Source organism: Mustela nigripes, chromosome 2 (genome assembly GCF_022355385.1).
Source record: "Mustela nigripes isolate SB6536 chromosome 2, MUSNIG.SB6536, whole genome shotgun sequence".
NCBI lineage: Eukaryota > Metazoa > Chordata > Mammalia > Carnivora > Mustelidae > Mustela > Mustela nigripes.
Genome location: NC_081558.1, coordinates 192,858,131 through 192,878,176, shown reverse-complemented (window position 1 = coordinate 192,878,176; position 20,046 = coordinate 192,858,131).

Genomic DNA, 20,046 nt, shown 5'->3' with positions numbered 1-20,046 from the left:
ACATGTGACTGGGGGGAGGAGCAGAGGGAGAGAGAGAGAGAAAATCTCAAGTAGATCCCCCTCCCCCACAATGAGTAAGGAGCCAAAATCAGGGCTAGATCTCACAATCCTGAGATCATGACCTAGCTGAAACCACCAGTCAGAAGCTCAATCCACTAAGCCACCCAGGAGCCCCCAAAAGAAAATCACTCTTGATTTCCTATTTCATTCTCTAATGGTTCCTGTTTTTGGCTATATATGTATCTATTCTGTTTCTTGGATTAAATTTTATCAAGGATCAAAAAACCCCCAAAACATAGAATTTAAATGTCAAGATCTATACACCAGAGTAAATCTCTTCTTAGCCAATAATGCTTAAGTTTTAAACAAATAAAGTACCAGTTAATGTGAAACTCAATCACAAAGACTTTTTCCTTTGTGAAAACAGAACATTGAAATTCTTTTATGGCATAAATATGTATTCAGATCTCACCCAATAATATAATTATGATTATGATTGGGTGTAAGTTTTCATCTTGTTGTTGATTTACTTGGTACAATTTGTTCTTTCTTTTTCCCCCATTGTGTGGTATCAGGGGTATCAGAATTTTGCTTCATTAAGTAAATTAAGTAAAAAGTAAATTAAGCAAATTGCCTTCTGTTGGATTATTTAACTACCTTTAGAAATACACTTTATCTCCTGTATTATATAACTATGTACACTTCCCTCATTCTTTATTTTAAAAATAAGGTAAATCTTTTTAATTTATCACCCTCTCCCTCAAAGTACTATTCTATCCCCTCTTATTTAATATAAAATATATTGACAATATACTTCTCCTTACCTGCTTCTATTTTTATCCTATTGTTTTATACCATTTACTTCTAAATATATTATCAGCTTCAAAATACATTGTTATTACTATTTAAACAGTCAATGGTCTTTTAAAAATTAAGAAGGTATAAAAACATATTTCATATTAACCATATATTAATCATTCCTAATCTTTATTCCTTCACATAAATTTGAGTTTCTATATGATATCTATTCTTTCAAAAGAACTTTCTCTAACATTGATTGAATGTTAAGTCTGTTGGTGACTAATTCTCCCAGCATTTGTTTAACAAAAATGTCTCTATTTTCTCTTTATTTTCAATTTTTTTTGCATTATATTGAATCCTAGACTGATTTTTTTTAATCTCAACATTTTAAAATGTTGTTTCACTGTATTCTGAAATGTATACTTTCTTATTTAAAAAGTCAGTGGTTTCTCTTGTTAGTTTTCCTGTCATATAATGTGTCTTTTTTATTTGGCAGCTTTTAAGATTTTCGTTTTGTCATTGAGTTTTAACAATTAGACAATAGTGTACATAAGTGTGCTTTCTTTGTGTTTATATGAATTGTGCTTCTTTCATGTTGCTGATATGGTAGTATGATATTTAAAAAAAAAATTTTAGACCTTTTTACCTCTGCTTGATGTTGACCTATAGATAACTGAGACCTTTTTTTGTTTTTATTCTTTTACAGTTTGTGCTTCAGTTTGCATAGTTTCTGTGGTCTCTCTTTAATTGCCTGATATTTTCTTCAGCAGTGCTCAACAGTGCTTTTTAAAAAAAATTCAGATACTGTATTTTTCAGTTTTAGAACATCTTTTTTTATGGATGTCTTTTCTCCCCTAGGATTTTCCCATATGTTTATTATGTTCACTTTTTCCTTTACATATCTGAACATGTTTATCATAGCTCTGTCAGCGTCTTTGACTCCATAATTGTATCATCTGTGTCATCTCTGTATCTGTGTTTATATACTGTTCTGGTATTTTTGCTTTTATACTGGGTACAGTGGATGTTACATTGTTGAAATTCAAAAGATGTAGCTTCTTTTAAAGAATATTAAGTTTTGGCAAGTGATTAATCTGCTCACAGATCAGCTTGATCAATTCAAGGCTTGGACATGTCTGGAATAGCCCTATTCTTAAAACTTGTTCTTTCTGTAGTCTGAAATAAAAGTCCCTAGTTTTCAGGGAGGTTTATCTACTCTGACTACTTAGTATTCTCAGCACTCAAGACACTAGAATTTTCGTTCAGCTCCCATTCAGATCACTTTCAGACACCAAGATGTCACCTTGAGCAAATGCAACTTAGTATTTCATAAAAGAATCAAAAGAGACCCCCAGCAGATTTTTGATTTCTTTATCTGTGTATATCTCTCCTCCCCAGTACTGTGTCTCATAACTTTCAACTTCCTCAGCAGCCCCAAATCATCACAAAAAGTTTTGTCTGCCCAGCAATATTGTTTGTCTTTACTTCCCTACATCCCAGCTTAGAAAGTGTCCCCAGAGAGGAAGCTGAGGTAAATGTGGAGTTTACTTAAACATGAGTTCTTTTTTTTTAAGGATCATAGCTCTCTGCACTGTCTGTGCATGACAAAACCATTTTACAGCTGTTTATGGTTGGAGAGTCAGTCAATACCTGTTATTCCCTATTGGCTATAATCACATTTCTCTCCTTCCTCTGTAAAAACAAATAGTTACCTTGGCATTGTGGCTTATTCTTTTTTAAAGCACTTTTATGCATTATCTAATATTATTCTCAAATTATCAAATGAATTAGCATTTAGGTGATAATTAGGGAAGAAGGGAAATTTTAAATTTCATATTTCTTATAAGAATACTAGCCTCAATGAGAATAAGTGTTTTTAGCCTAAACCATCTGGATTAGTATCCATTTTCCTAATTTTTATTTTGGTACTTTGTCCACTGTGCAGTGATGTCTCAAGGGAAACTAAAATTCTTTACTTTTTAAGTATAATGACTTTTGAGTCTTTATTTGTGTTTTATGTTTATTTGGTTGTTTAAGCATATGCTTTCTTTCTACAAGTTGTAATTTATCAGAAATCTGGAGAAGTTTTATTATTTTTTTCCTTAGGCTCTTTCTTTTCTGGTTTTGCTTCTTTCACACATTCTAAGAAATTCAATGTTGAATGTGTCTATCTGTATGACTGACCTTATTAGCAAATTATATGAAAAAAATGAATGACCACTGACTTTGTTTCAATTAAACTTTTTATGTGGATTCTAAAAATACTGACATAATTTTATATTTTTTTAATATAATTATAATGTCCAAAGAAAAACATTTTATCAACCCTATTCTTAATGTAAAGTTACTACAGTTGTAATTTAATAATAATATGATTATCTTTACCACAATCCCACCCCTATCTTTCTTTGACTTTAAGTCTCTAAAGGCAGGTAAAGACTATGTGTCTTGTTTAACCACTAGTCCTTGCTATAATAACTGGCTTATAATAGGTGTTCATTAAGTATTTATTGAAAGAGTGAACCATGAATACTGATTAGTTCATATGTGGAACTTTGCATTCAGTTCTAAAGATCACAGTTTAACAAGGTCATGACAAATTGGATGAAATAGAGGGAAGAATGACCTAGGTGGTGAAGGGAAATGAAAGAATGGTTGAAATTGGAGATATTCAACTGAAAGTTTATAAATAAACTTCATATAATACTAATTTATTATATATTGCATTATATAATATATTAATGTGCATATAATGACTAATTTAAAATATTTGTGCATATAATGCTTGTTTTAGATGTATAAATATATAATGCATATATATGACTGCTTTAAAATATTTGACATTATCTTATACAGCTTGGATGGTATGGTAGACTTCTTCTGTGAAGCATCATAGAAAAATCATTAGGCCTAATGGGCGATGTTTTAGAGAGTCAAATTCTCAACTCAATATAAGTAAGAACTCTCCAGATAAAGATATACAATTTGAATAAAAGACCTCAAGGATATAGTGAGATCTATCACTTTTCTTGATTCTAGGCACTGGATTTGTCTATTAGGGATCATAGGAACAAATTTTTTTTTATTATCTTGGATAACAGATCAGTGAGCTTTACATTTAATCCTTAATTAAATGTATAAAAGTGTGATTTCATCACTCAACAAATGTTTATTGAGCTCTCAGTATGTGCAAACCCTCTAAGAAAAAATTTTATATGAAGTGAGGGCTTACTTTCAAACTTTCCCTTCAGAGAAGATTCAGAAATTCTTTTCCCATCCCCTTATTTGTAGCTGTGGCTTCCTTTGAGAAATGTTACTACGAGAGGTGTCTGATGCATACTGTCACATGTACACATGTGCACACACATACACACACAGAGAAAAGAAAAGAACAAAGAAAGCTCAAGAATAACTGTTGACTTGGTTTGTTCTTTGCAGAAATTTAGAGTAATTGTATTTTCAACGCATTGTCAAGGTTTCAGAAAATAAATTATTAGGACAAAAGATCATCGAAACAGAGTCATAGAAAGCATGACACACTTAGATGAGGAAGGATTGTTCCCTGTGACTTAATCTAAGAACAATCCACATCACCTGTTTAAGAGCAGTTTTCAAAATGTACCCTTTCTGAAAGTTTTCCATCTTCTGGTTTGCTTTGGAAAAATGTATGGGGGAGCCACATTGCCTCTTGAACTGCCATTAACAAACATGCAGCATAATTTAATACAAAATTACCTCCAAGTTTGAAAATGATGACACTAAGAAATCTGAACTTTCCCAACCTCAACAGTTTATGGGTATACATGAAGTCATATACATATTTAAATTAATAAGAAAGATGTTGCCTTCATGTACTAACGAGACAGAGACATTAGCTTCTTGCAAAGACTGTGGACTTCTACATGTTGGTCTCCAAGGATCTGTCAAATGTTTAAAAGTAAATACATGTCTAGAGATACAACTGGACAATGCCAAAGCCTGCTCTGGGTGGCATAGCCATTCCTTGCTGCTATGGCCACTGTCCAAAGCTCAGGGTCCTCAGATCTGGAATGTTCTGCCACTTCTCCTTGCCTCTGTTTTAGACTGAGGAGTTTACCCTCTGACAGCAGCTCCGATTCCTCCACTGTGGGTGTACTTGCTATTCTGTGGGGGTGATGAACACCTTTATTGCTCTTTACAACTCAGATCCCAGCATCTCCTTTCTAAAGGCTGCTGCCATTCTGTCAGCAAAGTGGCCACTCTCATTGCTCTCCTTGGTGTCACGGTTACTGGCATGACTTGTTTTCCACTTCAGAGTGTGGTCATCTCTCTTGTTGCTTTTCTGGGAAGAGATATTATCTTTTAGTAGTTCCTTCAGCCTTAGGGGACTCCAAAACTGTGTGGAGACTATGGGAGAGGATTATAGGGAAAAGTTCCCTCCTGTATGTGAGGTTCAAACACAGTGTTTCTTGGGCCCAGGTATGTGACGGGGTTCAGCAAATCCACCCTTTAGTGTAACTTAAGGTTTCTCCCTCCCCAAGATATGGATATGCATTCAAGGGCCTGGACCAGCATCAGATTTTTACAACAACTATCAGGCTGTACTCAGAATCTCTATTCCCTTTTAATTATTAGGGTCTTATAACTAAGTCAAACTCAAAATTGCATGATCCATATTACCGTAAGAGTCTATTTTTCCCCTAGAAGAATTCTTATTCTCCATGCAGCCAGATGCTTCTCAATTTTCTCCCATTCAAAATCCCCCAGTTATGTCTGGATGTGCAGGAGTAAGCACAGTATAGATATACACTGGAAGGCAGGACACAGGATATAGTAACATTTCCGGGAGAATCTCTGATACTTGGAAATCATTACTAGAGTACTTGAATTTCTTGGTGTACATATCAGAAATAATCTATAAAGCATACATGAAGCTCAAAGGAAAGAGATTGCATGCCATGAAAAAATCAAATCACCATGATTGACCACATAAAAATAACCACAGGCTGACCTTAGTTTTTTCTTCTGTGTAGAATATCTGCAGTACTTTCTTACTACTTTCTAAAAAAGCTAGTACTGATTGGGTGAAAGAAGGAGATGTCTTTTACCCTGTCTCCTACCCATGTATATGCTCACTTTTTGGGAAGATAATCTTGGAGCTACTGACTCCTTATACCATGTGTGAATCATGGCACTAGATAGGAATCTGGTCTTACATTAAGCGGTTTTCTTGCTGTAAAATGTGAACATACTGCATCTTGATAACACCTTTTTTTAAGTAAGTGAAATTTGTATTCATTATTGGGATATTTTTATGAATGGCCTTATAGTTTGGATTTATCCGGCCCTTGTTCATGCATTCTCTCTCTCTCTCTGTGTATGTGTGTATCCTTTTATACATGCACATACACATACACACATTATATACATAATCCGTACACAGGATTTTTTTCTAAGATATACTGTTGGCCATTATGGATAGAAACACATCAAGAGGTTTTAGGCTAGGCACAAAGAGGACACTTAACTTCATAAAGTTCACAAATTTAAGTGTTCAGAGAAGAAACAAATTTAGATAATATCATACTCTTATTTCACTAAGGGACATATCAGTTAGGGCACATTGCTTCCTGATTCACTGATGGTCCCTTTCCATGTCTTATGATGTGAAATATGAGAAACATCCAAGTGTTATGATCTGAATGTCTGTGTCTCTCCAAAATGCATATTTTGAAACCTAATCCTCAATGTGGTGGTGTTGAGAGGTTCCATTTCCCTACACTCTTGGAATGTTGGGGTGGCCATATTGTTTTACTTTGGTGAATAATACGTGAGAGGAGAGATTCTTCATGTCATTTATGGGTAGAAATTTGAAGAATCTATGTGTTTTGCTATATTACTGTTTTCCCTGTCTCAGCCACGTGGGATCATGTGTTGAGAGGGATGATCTATCAACCTGGAACATGAATGATTATGATGAGCAGAGTCTCCATGCTACCCTGCCAGGCATAGACTAGGTGGGTAAAAAGCAAGCTTTTCTTATGAAAAGCCACTGAGATTTGGGTATGCTTGTTAGTGCACAGCCTAGCTTATCCTGATTAGTATACTCATTAATGTAAATTAAAAAGCTAGTTTCTTGGCATATGATCCCATTTAATTTACAATCACTTATCGAAAGCTTCTGTGCATAAGGAACAGCACTAGGTATTTATTTGAGATGCAGATACAGAAATCAGTAAAACTCAAGTCATTGCTCTCAAGATGCTCAGACTTTATTTTAAGGAGAGTTTTATCCTTAATATCTGGGTACAGGTTATGTTCTGCTGGGCAGTTCTATTCTGCATGATGGAGAATAAGCATAAGAATTCATGGGGTAGCATGGTGTGTGTGTGTGTGCGTGTGTGTGTGTGGTGGAGTTGGGGAGGTGCAACAAGCAACTCCCTAAGTGCAGAGCAGAGGAAATGCAAATTCAAATGATAAAATATCCCAGGTGTTTAAACCAAAGAAACAAGGCAGACATCGGTAGAAGATATTACCATGGATTAGATATCTACCTAGGTGAAATGATGCCAACAGTGAAGGGGAAGAATTAGTTGCCTCAACCTGCAATATTAATGTTCAGGGCAAATGTAAAAGTCATGAGAGATCTGAGGTGGGAGCCAGAGATCCAGAAAGAAGGACAGTCAGGAGCATCTGCCACATACAAGGTGGGGATTAGATAGGGAAGCTGTAGCCCAAATGCACAGAAATACTCCAGATGACAAGAGATCACGAGCCCAAGTAGAGGTGGGCATCCAACCAAGTTCCTACAGGATGTGACACGAATGTAAAAAATAGGTTCTATCTTGGTACTACCATTTCCTACTATTTAAATTTGAGCCTGTTACATAGTTTCTATGTGCTTTAATTCCTTAATCTGTACAATAAGAATAATTTAATTCTGTGTCTACCTCATAATTGTAATGTGAGCATTAAATGAAGTAATCCTCATAAACTTTATATGATGATGTCTGGCAGATAATAAATGCTTAGCAAAAGTAAACTATCATTTTTATTATGGCTAGCATTATGTGATTATCCTTTCCCTAGACTTCCAAGTGGTGAGTGTATCGGTTCACAAAATTTGGGTGACTCCATTTAAATGAAACATGTAAAATAATCCTGAAGCCTGACTGATTTCGTGGAACCAATGCACAATGTTAAGCATAGTTAATTAATTGTTTTTCTTTATTTGCTTAGGGTCTCATTTTATTATTTTGGTTAAATGAAAGTATATATTTGGCTTCCATAGGAGAATTTTAGCAGTTCTCTCTAAAGGGAAAAAAAAAAAAAAAAAGCTTTTGATGAAGCTGTTACAGCAGTTGCTTTTTCTGATTTTATTTCATCCTCTAATCTGTCATTTAAAAAAATTCATTCAGTGTATTTGGTTAAAATCTTTCTCCTTCTTCCCACTTACTTCCAAAAATCATTTTGTGGGGTGCCTGGGTGGCTCAGTCGCTTAAGTGCTTGCCTTTGGCTCAGGTTATGATCTCAGGGTCCTGGGTTCAAGTCCCATGTGGGGCTCCTTGCTCAGCGGAGAGTCTGCTCCTCCCTCTTCCTCTCCCTCTGCCTGCTGTTCTGCCTGCTTGTGCTCTCTCTCTCTCTCTCTGTCAAATAAATAAATAAAATCTTAAAAAGAAACACTCATTTGTAAATGTGATACATTGCTATGAGCTTCCTGCACATCTTTATGATGCTGACACCAGAGAATGCTAATAGGAGGTTGAAACTGTTGGGGTTTTATGTGACTTTGATGACAGATATCATCGGACTTTCTTTTCTGCTTTATAATTTGGCATCTCTTTTTTCTACAATGTGTAGGATAATGTTCCTATAATGTTATGAAGAAGAAACTGATTTGAAAGACTAAGAAGACACCCTCGCTCTAAGAAAGGAAGACCTAAGAAAAATGAAAGGTACAGCTTAGACTTAAGCAGGTGTGTTTCAAGGCTCAGGTCTGTTTTTGTGAATGATTATTTGGGTAATAAATGCATTACCTTCTAACAAAGCCAGACCTGCTTCTGAGGCAGACATTCTACTAAACAAGGAAGAAGCATTTTTAAATCTTCTTTGCTCTCTTAAGGGTTGTGAGCAGGAAAATGACTTCGACATCTTTGCACGTATTTGGTTTGATGTCATTCTACAGAAGACTAGTATTTGGAGGAAGAAGGGATTTTTATAAAAGGAGGCAGACGGGTAGACAATTATTGGGAAATGGGTAGAGGCTAACTAATTTGTGCAATAAGAAACACTAATATTTAACTGGATTCCTCTTACGCCTTTCTTCTTTCTAAATATTAGGCATGCACTTTTGTTTATGTGCCTATTTAAAATTCTCTCATTTATTTACATGAATCTTTGTCCCCTCCACCGCCCCCCCACAATCCACTCAGATATGTTGTATGTCTGTGAATTATACCCCAAGTGTGACAGACGATGACTATCTGGAGGATGCCAAGTAGCAGTTGCCCTAGCAACAATAACCAGGGGATGCTTCTCAGAACTTCTGCCTCCTCTCTTCCCAGTCATTCTCCCTGTTTTGAGAGTTAGATAATGTGGTTACCAGAATTAGTGGAAGCTGGTTCTCTCCCTCAGCCCCCGCGCCCAGCATAATGAAAGAGAGAAAACTTAGAAATGTCTGCCTTTTTCTTACTATCAGGAGAAATTCAGCATACTCCTGCAGTCAAGACTGAAAGGAAGCATGCTTTTAGAAGGAAAAGAACTGTGTGCTCTCACACTCTAATAAAGGCTCGATAGTGAAAAATTTGTCAGAGCTGCTACTGCAGATCACTTGTAAGGAATAAAAAAAAAATGTTGAATTTCCACACGTGGGCTAAAAGAACAGTATGTAAATTGGATTGCAAGATGCTATGTTCTGCAAGTGGAAATTTCTCGTCTTTTCTGAATTCTGATATGGCAGATTTCACTTTACTTTCTTAAATGAAGAAAACCTAAAACAATTGGGAGTGTCATCTAGATAGAGAGATAGAAAACTTTTAATTACCAGTGACTTTATTGATATTTATATTCTTCCCCCCAAGTAAATATTCAGATTAAATATAAAGAATAAAATTTAAGGAAAAATGCTTTTTGGTTAGAGAAGCAGAGTGGATTTCTGTGAAGCAAAAAAAAAAAAAAAAAAGCTTAGGCCTTAGGGCCTCTCACTTGCAATGACCCTTCCAAGACCCTGTCTCTAAATATGGGTTTGTAAAAATATCACTATTATTCCCCACCAAAAAAATAAAATATAATATATTTTATTATATATTATAATAATATATTATTATAATAATATATTATTATAATATATAATATATAATATATATATAGTGTAAAAATATCACTATTATTCCCCACTCCCTCAATGAATCTGGATCCATCTATCAAAACAAGGGCAAACTGAGGTGATTTATTTGATCACATATCATTGCTATTTTATAACTTTTTATGATTTTCAGGTTTATAACCTTATAGTTTTGTTTTGGATCCTCCTGTCTATTTTTACTTTCTTTTTGTTTTGGGGGATATTATAGATCGTCCATTAATCTCGAGGTTGCACATTTTTAAACAAAAATAACAAAGAACATGTAGTTTGCATACTTTGTTGTACTTTCAAAACCATTTAATAGAAATTATGAGTAGAAAATGAAATGCTCCTTAACAGAAAACAGATTGAGTAATTTTTAAATAGTTAATTTATCTCCTAACCATGCTATTTCGAGTTTATTCTATGTAATTTCTGTGGGAAACATCAGACTTCTGACCAGAAACAAAGATTTCTGATTTCATCAGAAAACTGGAAGGTTTTGGGTGATCTTACAATAAGTATAATTAAATAGGTGTTTAACTCAGGGTTCTTCAGAATTCCTTTTCTATATTCTTTGAGGGAATGGTTTTCATCATATATATGCCAATAATATTTGAAGGGTATGCCCTATAATACCTTGGAGGTTTATATCAAATGAACAGTGTTTTATAAATCATATGCTAGAAATTTTTATTATTTATTTGAACCCAATACTTACTGGTAACTCTGAAGAATTTTGAAAGATTTTAATAAAACTGGAAAGCCTTTATACTCCTACTAATTACATTTATCACCTTTTATAGAAATATCCAGTTCCTCCCCTGAAATATATTCTCCTAAGAACAGGGTCTGTATTTTAAGTTGATATCCTAAGAGCACAGAACCTTGAACCTAATAGGTTCTAATGTACATTTTCTTTACTTGGATCTTACATAATGAATTTTTCAAGAACTTTGCTCTCAGACCCTATAGCTTATCTAGCGGGTAATGCAAATCCCATAGTCAACAATACTATGAACTTTTATCTTTACAAAAAAAATCTAAGTATTTTAAAGACAAAATATATTCACATAATTCAAAATTTAGAAGGTACAAAAGAAAATATGTACCTTGGAAAAGCTTCCTCGCACTCCCTTTTTCTGAGGCATTTTAGGTATATAAAACAAAAATATGTACATTCCTTTTAGCTTAGTATATAAACTGTACAGTCTTAACGCTTTTTTAAAAACACTCTTGCAAATTGGCTCATATCTGTAAACAAAAACCTGTGTTCTCATTCTATGTTATGGTTATATTAAATCTAATTTATATAGATGTAGTGTAGTTTTTTAACTGGTCTTTTGTTGATGGATATTTTGATATTTTCCAAATATTGCTTATTAAAATGCATTGGAAGGAATAACCTTGTACAAGGCAGCATATGTTATAAAAATGAGAAAAAAAATTATAGACTTTGTTTCTATTCCTGAAGTAAGGGTCAAAAGTTATGTTTTTATATATATTAATAGATATTGTCAGATTACTTTCCATATAGGATGAACTTATTTATATCCACAATCAAAACACCCTCTTCCTTTATTCTTACTTATAGAATGTGCTATCAAACTTCCAGTCTTTGTCAATAAGTAGGTACAAAATGCAGTCACTATAGTTTAATTTATATTTTTTTCTCTTTGTGGAGGCTAGACTGTTTTCATATGTTTAAGAACATTAGAATTTATTTTCAGTTTATCCTAACACTATCTCCTTCCTTGCACTTAGTGCAATGTGTAAATATTTTATTTTCATATTTCTGTCCTTAGTCATCACTTGTCTTTTTGATGATTGTATAGGTTTCTTGAAGGAAAGTATTCCACTTTCTTGTTCGTCACTGACTTATCAGCAACAACACAGCACCTTCCCTAGCGGACATTCTGGAAATATTTGGTAGGTGAATATTTAATAGAGAATGTGAGCCCACCAGAAGGTCTCTAGTAAGTTGCTACTGATCTCTGACCTTGATGTTGTGTCTAGTTACCTCTGAGTCTCCTAGAACAATTGGTGCCCTTTATGATTAGTTTGGAAGTATGCTGAACCATTTGAAATAGACAAGAAACACAATACTTAAAAGAGACTCCTACTTAATATCTTAAAATATGAATTCCTTATGGCTTCTTCAAAAATAATTAAGTTGAAATCACAGTTTAGTTTTCCATAAGGGAAAAGGTTCTCTCAGGAGAATTCTAGCTTACTTAATTTTTCTTACTATCATGGAAGGAGAAACAAAGATGAATCTGGGAAATAAGGAAAGAATAAATGTGTTTATTTATAGACCTCAATATTACATATTGGGAACTGAAAAACTTTCCTGTTAAATAGTACACAAAATTTGCTACATTGACCTTTGTAACTGAATAAGAAGGTAGAGTTTTCAGGAATGTGTAATTTTAAAAATTGTCAGTTAAAATACTGGGTTCCAAAGCTTACTTGGTAAGAAGGGTTTATTTGTTTTTAAATATTTTATTTATTTATTTGAGAGAAAGGGAGGGAAAGCATAAGCGGGGGTGGGGGGGTGCAAAGACAGAGGGAAAAGCAGACTCCCTGCTGAGCACAGAGCCTGATGCAAGGCTCAGCTGCAGGACCCCAGGATCATGATCTGAGCTGAGTGCTGACTTAGCTACCAAGTCTGACTTGGTTAGCTTAACTGACTGAGCCACCAAGGCGCCCCTCATTAGAAACGGTTTAAAGGGCTTTGTCAATTATATAGAAGTCTGACCGCATTCTGGTGTTGGCCTGTTGTCATGTTAACCCATTTTGGGATTTGTGGTGAGAAAACCAGAAGAGGGAGATTGGAGATCTAGGAAGCTGGGAGAGAAGTGTCTCTGATTCCAGGGGAAGACCGAAGGGCACTGTACCAAGACGTCAGCAAAAAAGTGGGCATGGGTGGTATAGTCCAAGAGACATGCTACTTCATAACAAATTTTAAGTGGTCCCCCCGCCCCCGGAATTACAGTTCCTTGATGCAGTCTTTAAAATTTGAGTTCTATTCATTAAACCAATATAGTGTCAGATAAACTGCTCTAGGGAAGGCAAATTATGGGTATATTTGTATTCATGGCTTGGAGTGAGCTTGGGAAGACAGAACAGGATCAGCAAAGAGATACAATGATGGACAGAGACAATCGTTGAGGAATCCCAGCTCTATGGTAAGAATCAAGAGGGGACAAGTGACAGTCCAGATGTATAAGTGCAGCCCACATTGTGGGGTCCTCAGACAAAACGGAGGTGGGGTCTGAACTTCCTGTATTCTTGAGGATGGGTCTTGGATTAGAGTTAAATAGTGACAAGTAAGCTTCGAAGACTGGGAAAATTGGGATGTATACAAACGTGGCTTAAAGAAATTACTTACGGATAATTGTTATAAGTCCTCAGCGTAGTTCACGAGTGGTTCTTGTCTCATGTTTCAGGGCTTCTATTACATACTTTGAATTACTGCCACGTGTTCATGTGCACTGGTATCTTTTCTCTAACCAGATTATAAACTCCTTGAAAAAAAAACAGGGATTCATGCTTATACATCATGCTTATTTCATAATATCTAACATGATACTGAGCCAATATTATGGTGCTCAGCATAGATTTATTAAATGATACTTTAGTGAACAGTTTTTTAGGGCTATATGGGTCTATGGTCTTTTGCATCTCCTTTCTTTTTACAATGTTGTCTTTTCACTAACGATGCATTTGCTTTTTTCTTTTCATTCCCATCTTCACTTAGCTTTGAATGTCTTGCCCCCTCAGTAACACCTGATTTTCAGCGTTCCTTATAAACAACAAGATAACTGAACTAAACTCTTCTCTTACGCTAAAATAAAATAAAACATTAGTTCACATCTCAATCCTATGCTCATGTTTTGGGCATGATTCATGAATGCCTAAGTCTACATGTCATGTGGCTGTGCCGCTATTTATACACACATGAAGTACAAACATGTCGAAGTTCTGAGGAGAACTGTGACCAGCTGACATGTCTCAAAAAATCTTTTTTGCTCCCAAAGGATTTTGTCCCCAAATCTTGAAAAGTTAAACTTATATAAGTATCCTCAAAGTTGTACATATTACACTTATTTATTAGGACTGCAAAATCTATCAATCAACAAGTGTCAGGAACAGTGTTGAATAAATAATACATATGTCACTTCCTCTGTGGGGTAGAAAGGTTTGAACAGGGGAAGAGAGGGAAAGAAAGCAATTGGTGCCTCAATCCCACATGCACACAGTCCCCTCCCTAATGGCATTACTCAGTTTGATCAGAAATCCGGCCTGCAGCTCATGAGTTAAGAAAACACACCACCCGAAGAATGGGAGTGTTATTTGCTCTTCCAGACATTTGCAGGAATTATACAACCGGTACTTCCAATCTGGTCGGGCCTTCTAGGTGGCTCCATCATAGTTTTGAATAGTGAGTGAGTTTCCAGGACTGGTAGCAGAGAAAGTTCTTCTTAATAAAAAATTAAAAATGGAGGAGAAAGGGGGAGCTGAGGGGTTGGTTTTCCCCTCTGCTTATGCACAGCACGTTCCCAGAGACCATGCAGCTGACGCACAGCAGACTCTTAGTTTTTGTTCAGGTCTGGTTTTGATCTGCAGTGTTCAGGGATAAGCAATTCCTTTCAAGTTATTTGCAAACCTTGTCAAAGCCTGATTGCAGCATGACATGGATGACAGACTGATTATTACTTGTCTCAGAACGCAGTGTAAGAACATATTGGCTTTCATGCCAACATCCAGCTTGTCATTAACGTACAGTGCAAATGGCAGCGGTTTTCTACCGGAATCCTGGAAGCCTAGGCAAAAGGAGGAGTCTCTGTTTCTATTGGTTCTGGTAAGATTTCAATAAAATTTTAGGGACAATTTTGTCCAGTGAAATTCTTACAAACACCAGGACAAATGGTCTTGCTTTGAAAAATCATTGGTTCGCTTAAGAGGCATTGACTCTAATAGGCTAGACAGAAAAAAATAAAGAAGACATAGAAAATAATTTAAAAATAAAAACAATTTTTTCCAGCAAAACAAATCTACTAAAACTTAGAAGTGAATTCATTTGCAAAGTTCTGCTTGTTTGGAAGCATTAAGTACTAAAATTTGGTAATTTCTCAATAACTAAAGCCAGATCCAACCAGATGAATAAATTATCTATTTGGGATGTGACTTAGACCTTGCAATAGGTACTTTCCCTTTTTTAAACCACAGAAACTCAGTTGCATTAAAGAAGCATATATGTTTTGAAACTTTTTCAGGAATTAAAAACTCTATAATTTCAATTTCATTCAGGAGTCATGAAAATTATTTAATGGCTATTTCATACTTAGTAAAAAGTTACCAGCTGGAAATCAGTGGTATCTGAAGTCAGGATATTCTTGCTTTTCTTGGTAGAAACATAAGGGGATAATCTCCTTAGGCCACAGCTGTTCATTCATCGAAGGAACAACCACCTCAGTTTCTTTAAAAAAAAAAAAATAACTCTATAATGAGACGACTTGCTAAGGTTCATTGGAACTTTTAATTGAAAAACACAATATAGGTACATGACAAAATTTAAGTCAAATGTGTAAAGAGGTATTTCGTGAGAGAAAAATGTTTCCCTTATCTCAAGAGGGTATCACTGATATGCATATGCATATATTTATTGTCTCCAATTTTTACATAAATTTAAGCAGAACTCAACATAGTATTTTTTTAAGATTATATTTATTTATTTGATAGGGAGGGAGAGAGAGCACAAGCATGGGAACAGGAGGCAGAGAGAGAGAGCACAGGCAGGCTCCCCACTGGGCAGGGCACCTGATGTGGGACTCGATCCCAGTGCTCTGGGTTCATGATTTGAGCTGAAGTCAGACACTTAGCTGACTGAGACACCCATTTGCCCTCAACGTAGTTTTCTTATCTGTGCTTATTCTCTTAGCAATATCAGAAGCTATAGAGATAGGACTTTAGGTAGTCCTGAATTCCTATCTTACTTGGGATGGTGAGATTCCAGAGATGGTTGGAATTGACATTTGATTCATGTAAATCTTATACTTCACTCATGAGTATGCTTGAACTGATCCATGTTAGCCCACAATTTGCTAAAAGAGATAAAGGCAATTGTTACAAGAATAAGAGAAACTAGATCCCTGATAGAGAGTTATAGTTTATGGCAGTTAATTCTATATACAGGAAATAAAGAACACTCCACTGTCATCCTGAGCAGGACCTCAGGTGGCCATTCTGTGACCTAAAATGATCATCAGTTTTCTCATCTTGCTCAATTACCCATCATCCACAGAAAGATACCTTGTAGGAGAAAGGAGCTTGCATTTCCAACATGGAGACTTCAGCTGGACTTATATGCCACTGGCTTCACACAGTTAAGACCTCTTTTCCTTTACCTAAATAAAAATACCCAATAAATTTTGCCCTTTGGCATCAATCAATCATTCTCACCTTTGTAATAATCATTTAGGTGATATACTTTCAGTTTTATCCCTCCCTAATCAAGGTTATACAACAGAAGCTTCCAGTTCAAAATGGTGGACTCAGTATACAAATCTAACTCCCTTACACTTCTAAACCCCCCCAAATGAGAAATAAATATTAAAAAATCATAAGTATATTTTCTGAAAATAAAAAATCAGAACTCAGTACCAGATTCTTTCTGAAATCAGAATTGCGTGGTCTTAAAATATGAGTATGAAAGTGAATTTTGTGTGTCAACTTGGCTGGACCACAGGGTGCCCAGATACTTGGTAAACATTATTCTGAGTGTTTGTGTTTTTGGATGAGATTAGCGCTTAAATTGGTATATTCTGAATAATGCAGATTGCCCTTCATAATGTGGGTGGGCTTCATCCCATCAGTCAAAAGCCTAAATAGAACAAAAAGACCAGCCTCCCCCACACAAGAGAGAATTCACAGTAAAAGATCTTTCGACTTATATTGGAACACTGGCTTTCCTGGATCTCCACCTATAGGCCCAATGGGCAGATTTTGGATTTGCCAGCTTCCACACTTGGTTATTATGAACTTCTTATAATAAATCTCTTTCTCTCTATATATACACATACTATTAGTTCTGTCAAACCAGAGAAACTTGGCTAATACAATGGACAAATCAAGGCAGTGTTAACAGCTATTTTAAACACACACAGTGTCAAGTACATTGAAAGTGAGAGTTGGTTTTTTTTCATTAAAGTTTGGAAAGTGTTGAAGTATTGGGTTGGCAGGTAGAGAATAAGAATGGGCAGTGACACTAAAGTCCAGATTTTGTGATCAAAATGATAGATTAAAAATATGCTTACAGTCCAACTAATACAGTTAACTGTGTATGTGTCTGTGTCTGGGTTATCTCTTATCCTCTACCTATCATCTACACACAGCTAAGTTTTTGAGTGCTTTCTATGTCAGACACCACATTGAATATATTACATAGTTCATCCCATTTAATTCTCACATCTACCCTATAAAGTAAGTACTGTTAGTATGTTTGTTTAACATATAAATATAAATTTTAATATAGTGAATTAAAATTTTAATATAGTGAATAATTTTTCTAGACTTACAGAGCTAATGTGATCTGAGACTTCTGATACCATTTCCTAGAATTATTTGGTCAGAATTATACAACTAGTAAATCATGGAGCTGAAATTAGAACCCAGCCATCTGACTTCAGAGACTGTGCTATTAATCACCATGCTCTTTGAAGAATGCTCCAAAAATTACTTGAATCCAACATATCTTTAATAGCAAACCCTGATTAGGACATTACCAGGAAAGAAAATTAAAGCCAGATTCTCCCATGAACACCTTTGCAAAAAATTCTAAGCAAAATATTAGCAAATTGAATCTGTGTAGGTCTATTTAAAAATATAGTAAATAATAATGTAGTGTGGCTAACCAGAAGATTGCATATTGAATATTATTTTTAATATTCAAAAAGCAATAGTGTAATTTACAACATTAACCCTATAAAGGAGAAAAACAATGTGATCACCTTAATATATATACAAAAAACCATTTGATAAAATTCAATACTGTCATGACAAAAACTAAGAAAATAAGAAGTAGAAGTAGAATGCCTGGGTGGCTCAGTAGATTAAGGGTTCAACTCTTGGTTTTGGCTCAGGTCATGATTTCAGGGTTGTAGATGGAGCCCTGCTCTGGGTGCCATGCTGGGCATGGAGCCTACCTAAGATTTTCTCTCTCTCTCTGCCCCTCCACACTCTCTAAAACAAGCATTGAAAAGCTGAAGAAGCTTAAACTGTCATTATTTGCAAATGATGTGGGTATGTGCTTAGAAAATTTAAAAGAATCTACAAAATATGATTAGAATAATGTCAATTTAGTAATTCATTGGATGTAAAATCAATACACAACAAATGTTTGCACTTCTATAAATTAGCAGCAAATATTAAGAAAGAAATTAGTAAATATTATTTATAATAGCACATATTACCCTCAGATATTTAGAAATAGTTCACATGAAAAATATCTTAGTCGTCTGCACTGTGACCAACAACAAAAAATGAGGGCCAAGAAAAAAATTTTTTTAACCCAGATAAATAGATGGATAGAACATGTTCCTGCACTGTAGAGCTCAGTATTATTAAAGTTTAAGTTCTTCCAAAACTGACATATTCAGTAGGCTCTCAATCAAAATAAGAGAAGGATATTTTCTTTTTCTTGTATTTGTTTGTTTGCTTGTTTGTTTTTTGTGGAGGAGGGGTAATTGGCCTGCTAATTCTAAATGTGTATGGAAGGGGCGCCTGGGTGGCTCAGTGGGTTAAGCCTCTGCCTTTGGCTCAGGTCATGATCCCAGGGTCCTGGGATCAAGCCTCGCATCTGGCTCTCTGCTCAGCAGGGAGCCTGCTGCTCTGCCTACTTGTTATCTCTGTCTGTCAAATAAATAAATAAAACAAACAAACAAAAATAAATGTGTATTGGAAATGTGGAAGACCTAGAATAGCAAGACAATCTTTAAAGGAGAACAAACCTGGCAGAATGGTGCTGACAGAGGTCAGGTCTCATTACAAAGGTGCAGTAAGCAAAACAGTGTGGTATTGAATAACACTGATGTAAAAATAATAAACAGATTGGCCAATAGAAGAGGATCAGATATCCAGAACCTGACTCACATGTACCGTCACCTGATTTATCACAAAGATGCCACAGCAGTTTAATGCAAAAATGATGGTGGTTTTAAGAAATTACCGAATCAGTTGAAAACCCATCTGAAAAATAAGTTAGTCTGTACCTCACACCATTCACAAAATTGAATTGGCAATGAAATTTAGACATAAATGTGATAGACCAAAGAAGAACACATGTAGAAAAAAATCATATGCCTTCATGATGTTGTGGTAGGAGGATTTTGTAACTGGGACAAAAATAATTACCTATAAAAGAAAAGATTAATAAGTTGGAATTCACTTAAATAAGTTAACTCTGTTCAACAAAGGAGAGTAGTAGTAAAAGTATAAAAAGTCAAATTACTGAATCAGAATGACTATATCTGTTTTATATATGTAACTTATAGAAATTTTGTAACTATACATGTTTATAGTTTATAAGTTATAATGTATGACTTCATATAAATAATTTTATCAGCATATATGTTAAATCAAAGGACTTCTATGCAAGATATTTAAAGAATGCCAACAACTCAGTGAGAAAAATTCTTTTAATGAGCCTCAACTAAATACCAGTTATAACCACAATGACATAACACTGTATCCCAAGGAGAATGATTAAAATTTTTAAAGACTAGACATATCAAGTGTTAGAGAAGATATAAGTCAAGTAGAATCCTCAAACATTATACATATTAATGCCTGAGTTGATAATCATTTTGTTGAAAAGTTGTTTGGTAGTATTTACCAGAGCTAAATATGCACGTTATCACTTC